This window comes from Nanorana parkeri, unplaced genomic scaffold (assembly GCF_000935625.1).
Source record: "Nanorana parkeri isolate BGI_ZX_2015 unplaced genomic scaffold, ASM93562v1 scaffold95, whole genome shotgun sequence".
In the NCBI taxonomy this organism is placed as follows: domain Eukaryota; kingdom Metazoa; phylum Chordata; class Amphibia; order Anura; family Dicroglossidae; genus Nanorana; species Nanorana parkeri.
The window spans coordinates 714,572-723,910 of record NW_017306363.1 but is presented as its reverse complement, the minus strand read 5'-3'; the positions used below and the strand labels follow the sequence as shown (position 1 = coordinate 723,910).

At 39.9% G+C, this 9,339-nt stretch overlaps 1 protein-coding gene across 1 annotated transcript in view; it reads left to right on the top strand.

The window, feature by feature from the left end:
* The window catches only part of FNIP1 (folliculin interacting protein 1), a 90,843-nt gene that overhangs the window by 234 nt on the left and 81,270 nt on the right, over nucleotides 1-9,339 (top strand). The window lies entirely within an intron of this gene.

Below are 9,339 nucleotides of genomic sequence, written 5' to 3'. Positions count from 1 at the left end.
AGCAATAGGTGCTCAGGATTGGACAGGTCTCCCAGCATCTGGGAAGCTGGATGATTTCTTCTTGTAATATATAAGCTGAGCTCCTGGTCTTGTTTGGTCCTAAGGCTGCTATACATGTACCGATATGATCATTCCATGCCATTAAAATGATCAAACTGAATAAGAATCGTAAGCCATAGACCCCCCTCAATCTATCAATTTAGTGAGATCTTGATCAATAGTGACTCTGCTAAGTCTTTTGGCTATTGAGGTAGTTTGTTGATTGCCTCTGATCGATCGGATATATATATATGTGTGTGTGTGTCTCAGAAAACTGATTGTAATTTCAAATGATTTAGTAAGCTCAAGATTGATATCGACTCTGGCAAGTCTGTCGGCTGTTGTGGAATTTTGTCAATCGCCTCTGATCAATGAAACGATCATCTGTGTTTGTGTTGAGTACAGATCATAATACAGGTCACATAAATGATGGTTTTCAGTGGAATGTTTGTGATGGAGTGTAGGTTCAACCAATACAGTATGTGCTGCATCCTTTCATAGTTTATTGGATGATGAATCATTTGTTTTGGGATTGTTTATACATAATTCAGTCACAGATTGCTTTGTGTATATCCACCTGTAGTAACATTCCTATACCTACCAGATTGCTTCTTCTTGAATTGTATTTGCTGTGTTTTAGATTATAGGGCTTTTTTGCCTTCCTCTGGATCAACAGTGGGTTATTGTGGGCATAACGTTCTGTTTAGGCTCCGCCCCCCCCATATCTCTATAGGTTGAAGTCGATAGACATGTGTCTTTTTTTCAACCTGACTAACTATGTGACTTCTCTCGTTGGAAGTTCTACCTCCACCGCTTCTCCTGTCTGAGAGTCTTCAGCCACTATGGGCAATGACCGAAATGCCGGCTGCCCCTGTATTGGGGCATACAGACTTCTCTCTGTGACATAGATACAAAGGACTACAGACTGAATGTTTACACATGGCTTATGTCATATTTTGGGGTTCTGTAGGGAAAAAGGCCAACAATTTTATAAGTGATTATTAATGTTCAATGGAGACAATGGTGATGATCATGTTAAAGGACAAGTACACGATTAGACATAAAAAAAAAAGAAACCTTTTCCTTCTCGGCTCCTCTGATCTTTCTAGAGTAAAACATACCTTTCAGATGTAGAAGCGTGAATGCTGAGACTTCCTCTTCAAATTGCCCCACACCCTGTAATTGATTCGAGTTCAGGGTGTGTTAATGGGAGAGAGAGAACTCCAATACAACCCATTGGGCAGTGGGGTTCATGCCCCACGTTTCTATGACAACCAACCACTGACCTCCTGGGTAGTATAGAGCAGCATGTGTGTTGTGAGTATGGGTTTTAGGCCCCATTCACACTGTTGGGTTTTGTTAGTGCACACATGTTTATATCGTGCATTATACCATGCAATGGGTTAAGGTATGTCCATTCATTTTAATAGACTGCCATAAATTAGTATTAAACTCTGTCTTTTTCAATAATCTGGCTCAAACTATTTTATAAATTGTCCATTAAAGTATTTCTTTATATTTTTGCCCACGTGTTTACAGTCATCATGTTTCTGAACAGCTCCAACTCTCTCAGCTCCTCTTCCCTGAACTTTCTGTTCTGTACAAGATCACAAGGGACAGATCAGTCTCCAGCAGCTGCCCATCTATAAGCTTAGAGAAGGGAGCAGGGTAATGGCTTGCCATGCTGTGCCTGTGTGTTTGTGAAGACGCACTGCTCATTAGCACACACAAGGGTAACACCATAGATTCCTGCAAGGGAAGAGAGCCATAAAACAGGATATCCGGACCAGGGCTCAGGGGACCAGCTGATTGTGCAGGAAGCTAAAACTTTTAAACATCAAGAAGCGGCATCCATTGTAAGCGATTTAATCAGCATATGAAATAGCGTAAAAACCTTTTGGCTTTATTGCACCAAGACGTGGCCAAAAAAGTGAATGCACTATTTTCTGTAGTGCAGTGGACCACAACACACAGTCCATTACCGTGCATTGCAAACCACCCTCGGTGGCATGGTGTGTTGGGGTGCCATGCAGAATAAATCCCACTGTGTCATTCCAACACACATACCCCACCTATTACCACAGTCCAGTGGTGTGAATGGGAACTAAAGGGATTAGCCTGTTAGGATTAGAATATGGGAGCTGCCACTGTTGACTTATTTTTGAAGCTGCATGTCCTTGGAACCATCGTGCTTATCCTTCCTTTACTTCTTATGAGTCGCTGACCTAGAACAAGCCTGTGTATATCAGGTGTCAGAATGGATTATGGTGACAGTACTGGAGCAGGCACCTTCCCATATGTATATCCTGATTAGGTTCCATTTAGAAAATAAATTATCTATTTTTATGCTTTTTTTGGAAGTACTGCATAAACAACATGAATGAAAACTTTAAACAATCATGTGAACTGTAACTATTAGAAATAAATCAAATACATAAAAAAATGAAGAACAGGGAGAAAACGTTTTTAATTTGGGTTAAGAAAAAGTAAATGGTTTATTTAAAGTTTAAATAAGATACCTTTTATTTGCTTCAAGGGTTTCATTAGGAAATCTTGTATTAAAAAACATCAACAAATCGGTTGTATTAAGTTCTGATGGCTGCAGATGGGGTCATTGTATTAACATACCAGCTCACATAACAATAGCTTCTCTTTTTAAATGAATGAATGAAGAAGAATCCTAAGAACAAACAAAAACAACATTTTGCTGGCTACTGAATTCTATAATACTTGTGCATCCCTGATCTGACCCTTGCATTCTATATCCAAAACTTTAAAATAAAATGTACCTTCCATGCACTAGTACATAGAGTCGTCTTTGTTCAACGTGTCTGACTTTTGCCATTAAGTTAAAGGCGAAAAGTCATTGGGGGGAATTTATCAAAACTGGAGCAGACAAAATCTGGAGCTGATTTGCACTGCAACCAATCAGCTTCTCTGTCTCATTTTCAAATCTTTTTTAAGCAAAATGAAGAGAGATGCTGATTGGTTGTCATGGGCAACTGCTCCAGATTCTGTGTGCTCCAGTTTAGATAAATCCCCCCCTTTGAGTGACCAGTAAATAACATAACTATACTAGGTTCAAGGTGAATATTGAGAAAATGACATCTTACCCGATGATTCAGTATCATGTGGAATTAATTTGCTTTGCCAGGAGATGTCTCATAATTCAAACAAGTCCGTCAGGTGGTTTACATACGTATATGTTGATGTGTTGATTTTGTCATTCTACATGTTGGAATTCTGGAATTATTATGTGGAGCATGGATGGATTTTCATTCAGCACGACTTTAAATCACAATTGTGAAGATGATTAACGTGAACCTTTCTTGCATAAAATATAAAATGCTCAATAAATATGTAATAGTCTATAAATATCCATTATTGGATACTTGTCTCCTGGAAGTTGTCCAGCCCCGCTGAGTAACCCACGGTGGACATCACAGCTAGAAACTGTCTGCATGGAGTTTACATCTCTTCCCTGTGTATGCATGGGTTTTTGCTGGGTGCTTTGTCTCACTTTCCCAATCCTCAAATTGCTACTAGTGTGGTAGAGACACAGTCCCCGGAATTTATAAAGAGTGTCTGGCAACAAATAGTGCTACTTGTGACAGATTCATGTAACTGTCTGTAAGGTGTATATGACTCTGTTGCAGAATTGTCTCAGACAGAATTGTATCTGTGACACAATATACTCCAATGTTGAAGAGGTCTTCATTACTCTCACTTTTCTTATCACTGATATTTCTTGATATGTCAGAATGCAAAAGTTTCACGCACATGAACTACCTGGGTCACATTCATCAGAAATAGCAGGACCACTGTTCATGAGTTTGGTGCAGTACTTTCTAATACGGCCATAATGCCAGAAAAGTGTGGCTGTGGCAAAATCTTTGTTGCTTTGTCCTGGCACCTGCATGCCAGCATACTTATGACACCAGGCTCTGTCCCTAGCCAACCTTTCAGGACCTGAGATAACGTTAAGTCAAAGCCTTTAGGAAGTGTCTGTCATTTTTCTTTTTGTCCTGGGAATAATTCTATGTGGCAGTCAGTCAGCCTTGATGATTCTTCAGTTTCAGTTGTCAGATTAAAGATGACATCGGCGGATTGGTTGCTCTGTATCTGCGCTTTTCACAAACACATAAACCCAGTTTTATTTTTAATGTCTTACTGTTCTGTATAAAAAGCAATAACATCTCCATCATTAACTGAGGCATATCTTATCTTCAAAGATAATAAAAAATACTCCACCCTTCTAACAGACGTTGGATTTTTTTAAATTTCTTGGAGAATGTCCAAAGTAAATAGCTGTGGTATTATAATAGAACTGTAGACGGGGTCTAAGAACTCCACCGTGGTCCTAAAGAGCCCTTTTTAGTTGATTGCAGAAATGGTGGGCAGCCTAAAGCTGGCCAAACACTGTTTGAATGTTCCTTGGAAATTGTTCATCAGTGTGTTCCATTTCACCATCATTGGGTTAAAGACCTGCTACTTGCATGGGATCCCAGACAGGTTTCTTTGGTGTGTGGCAGATTACAATATCTATGATTTAAAAAAAAAAAAAAATTCTGAACCAAAATCACATTTACCGTTAGCACTCAGTTTGTTCACATAGCAAACTAGAAAGTTTTCTATCCTCATCTGTAAAAAATAAGTCACGGCAACTGGACTTGCTGTATTTTTCTTGAAGACGTTTCACTGGTCATCTAACCAACTTTCTCAATTCAGAATTGAATTGAAGTCCAGTTGCCTTGGCTTATTTTTTACAGATCTACCATGACCTGGATGAATGAGATCCTTCACAGACATTTTCTATCCTCCTCCTTTTGATTTTCCTTGTCCATACGGTCAAGACCAAACATCGATTCGACCCCACTGACCATTATAAAATCGAATGAATGTCTTGAAAATGAGCATTTTTGCGTGAGATTCTACTGATGTACTGCCAGCTTAAAATGTGGCCCTATTTTTACTGAATGACTACACATCTGAATTCACTTGGAGAAAGGACAAGATAGATGCACATTTATAATTGCTTATTGTGAGTATTAAACTTCCATCAATGATGCTGGGTAATATGTACAACATTGTAGAGGTTTAGACTCTGAGTTACAATGAGAATAGAGGCAAGGAATCCATTAATGTTTTTATATTCTGGAAATGGAAGAGGTTGTAGATGTTTGAATTATTTTTTTCTAACCTTTAGTTTACTGTCACGCGGTAGCGAGTGAAATAATGGTAAGAAGAATGGGAGAATCATATTGGTTGCTATGGGAAGACAGAGCGGTTATTGCATCAGACACTTTCATTTAAGAGGCACATTGACTGTGATGTTACTCTGCCTGTATAGTCGCCGGCGCTGACACATTTGGGACCAGTTATGAAACTTGCACAAGCTGAAGAATGGCCAGTTTTTCTGTTTTGCATATTTTCCTCTAAAGGAAATGCTTCTTATTTTAAACACAATATATTTATTTTTTATTAAATAAAATCACTTTTTTTTTTTATTTTTTAAATCCCATTTATTTAACTGCATTTTATGCCCTATAGCCTGTTGAGGGGAGCAGGATTGTCCATCGTCCATTGCAATCAGTCCAATCATAAAAGCAGAAGCCATATTTAGATAGTGGAAGTTTATTTACTACTATCTGAAAGTGTCCGTAAATAGTGCATGTGGGAAGCCAGATACATTTTGGTAAATCGGTATATTATTCAGATGCTCAGTTCTCTTCATGAAATATGTCATTTTTATCTAACGTAAAGTTACATTTCATGAAACGCCGAAACCCTTCTCTTTAAAATTTTGAAATAAGACTTATGAAACCTCTGTCCACCTTTTTTTTTTCTTTTTTTTTTTTTCCCCCTTTTCTTTTTGGGGGGTTCCCCTTTTTTTTTTTTCCCATGTCTTGTCGGGAGCTTCCCCTTCACTTCCTATCACAGAGGTACAGCAGGAGGTATGAAGAGAACTCTCTGCTCCAAAGCTGGATATACACAGTTAGAATTGGAAAAAATGTGTTTTGGAGCATTTGTTTGATTTTCTAACGCTTAATGGTATCAAAACGACGATCGATTTTGTCGATAGTTCCCCCAAAAAAGGACAGGAGCAGAGTGGTAAATCTTTCTTGAACGAATTAAATTCCAACACTGAATGTAGTTTTCGTTTGGAGAAACTCCATTAATTCCAAAATTGAATGTTAATTTCAACCGAAATTTCAAAGGACATTTGTTGAGTCTCTAATGATGTTATCAAATGTTCTGATTAGGGATGCACCAATACTAGTAGGGTATCGGTGCCGATACAGAGTATATAGGCTTGTATGAGTATTTGCCCAAATGCTCCGATACCTTCCCCAATACCGGAACTTCCGGTCAGAGGGAGATTTCCTTGGAGCCCATGGAGACGACTTCCCAGCCAATCAGGAAGCCTGGCGGCGGGTAATGAAAATGTGAACAATATAGTTAAATGTGCCCGAGTATGTTGAGGGCACTTATCGTGATCCTGTACCTTTTGCTCGTTACGTAGTTTATTTTAAATCCGGTGATGTCATCACTGGGTCTCTGCTTCTGTATGCAAAGTATCTCCGATACCTGTCCTCCATCCTTCCAGTTCAGTCCGTCTAATGCAGCTCTCTCTGACGGTGTGTATCCTAACTTACTGAGCACCCTACTGGGCATGTGTGTTTATTGTGCATAACCCCTGCAAAAAATTGAGGGAATATAAAAATTTTTAGGGTTCTAGTCCTTCCAGTACACTTCCCTTTTCTGTGTTCAATTTAAGCAGGTTCTTTTTTTAAAACATTGTACAAAAAAAGCTTTTATATTCCCTTAATAGGTAGGCAAGTCAGTCATAGAGTTATTGTCAAGTGATGCATAGAGATGCTGTCATATTTGGTCTAGGCATCAATAAACTATAGTCGGAAAAGGTTTGAGCAGGATCTCTGCAGGAAACGAGAAGCCACATCTATTCCATCCTTAGGGCCTTTTTAGCTATGGCATTCTGAAAATGAGGAACTACACATCAAAACACTTTTATAAAACAAATTTATATAATTTATATAAAATATGTTACACCTATGTGTATTGTATAAAAAAATGTTTTTTGCACAGTAGGTGCTGTAAATATTCTAAAATGTCACCTCTGCTACATTATGGCTTTAGATATGCCTGTGGTTTATTAGCATTCTTTACATTTTAACAGCAATGCCATTTCACATACAGCACGGAATGCCTTTTTATAATATTTTTATTCTGGCGTGTTTCCTGGAATAAATAAAACCATAAATCTGTGTTTTGCTCATATGACTATCCTTTGTGCACTCAGAACATCCCAATTGCTTACATGTAAAATATTTCTGTTTCCTGCTGTAAAAGTACACATTGATACGCCAGGAGACACAAACCCTCACCCACAGCTGCTGTTTGTCCTTCTTTCAGTTTGTGCCAGAGTTCATTGTAAGATGTTAAGGTAATGAGATCCCATCACATAGTGTTCCCATTACTAGGTGGCATATTCCTTTCACTTAAATGAACATTGTAGTGCCTAATATGTTTTTATTGTTGGGTCCCAGAAGTGCAATTCAAGATTTGTAAGCATGAATATAGAACCAGTGCAAGAGTACTCAGGCTAAACATCAATGTGTCTTAAAACCCGGTTGCAAATTGCGTCTTTGGGTAGCAACCAGGACCTTGTTGCTGCTTGGCTACAGTTGAGCTACTGTGCTTCCCTTTAAATTTTACTCTAAATTGTTTAAATGACAACCTAAAGGATGCCCGCCGACTCAACAAAGGTCAATTACTTAATGGACTTTTGTCAAAGGAGGTGGGCCAAAAATTGTCAGCTGAACATTCACTGCAACCAATGAGCTCCAGTCTCGATACACAATAGCCCGGTGGAGGGGACTTGCAGGCTGAACAAAGGCAGTCTTTTACAGGGTTATTCACAAAGCTGCTGAAGGCAGCCGAGTGAATAAACCCACCTGAAGGAAAGTGAGCCGAACACTGTTCGTTCGGCTATTCACTTCAGGCTTGTACAGCTGCTTTCAGCCATACATCGGCTGCATTCAGCCGCACTTTGGCTGAGCAGAAGGACTTCGACTCAGCTGATCCAACATTTGGATCGGCTGAGCCGAAGCTCCGGGAGCTCACTCGCTGCCGGTCGCCCCTAACGGCTATGAGTGAATAGCTGAATGCCTCCGAGTGGCATTCGGCTCGGTACCTCCGTGGTACCGAGCAGAATAGGAAATCAATTACAAAAAAAAAGTAGAAAACATTTTAAAAAATGTAAATAAATACATTTTAAAATATTTCTTTAAAAAAAGGGAAAAAAAAACCAATTGGGTGGAGCTAGCTCCGCCCAACTGTTTCCTATTGACTGGGACCTACTAGAGTCTTCTAGCAGGTACTGGCCAAAGAATGACAACTGGGCAGAGCCGGCTGTGACATGGCCGGCTCCGCCTAGTTGTCATTGTTTAATGACAGTTCAGCACCCCCAGGTCATTTGGGGATGCTGAACGTTCATTACAACTGGGCGGAGGCAGCCATGAGATTACAGCTGGCTCCACCCAGCTGTCATTTGTGAGGCGTTCAGGCAGCCTTCAAGAGGCCGTTCTCCCTGCTGCGGGTGTCACTTCGGCTCAGTCGAGCCAAAGCATATGCTTTCGGCTCGGCTGCCATCGGGAGCTGTACGAGCTATTGTGAATAGCCCATACAGCAGCCCTTCGGTTCAACTGAACCGAAGGTCTCCGGCGGCCAAAGCTTGCCAAAGGATCAGCCGGAGCTACGTCTACTCCTTCAGCTAGCTTTGTGAATAGCCCCCTTAGTGTTTGGCCAGCTTTACTGTTCCCAGCAGTCTTCTCTCATTATGCTGTTGAATTGATCATGTGACCATAGCGGGAAGACCCTCCTACACAGGACTTCGGAAGTAACTGGAAGTCATGTCTGAGTTCCAATGCAAACAGCCGCAGGAATAATGATGCAATGAAAATAGCTAAAATCCATCAAAATAAAGAGTTGCGCAAAGGTGCACAGTTTTCTAATGTTCAATAGAATGCACTGGTTTGTTTTTTTGGAAAGGCATATTTTGTTCCCCCATTATAGTCTTTATTTAGATAATGAAGTCAGTGAAGTTTCAGTGTTTGCATGAACTGAGCATTTAGGGCAGCACAGGGTGTTATGGTTAACATGGGGAAATTTACTTTTAGTCAGAATAGCGCCTCTGACATCTCAACACCAGATAATTCTATCAAGTTACTGATTTGACTAAGTTATCGAGAAAGAAAGTCACTCACAAACTTCTTCTTT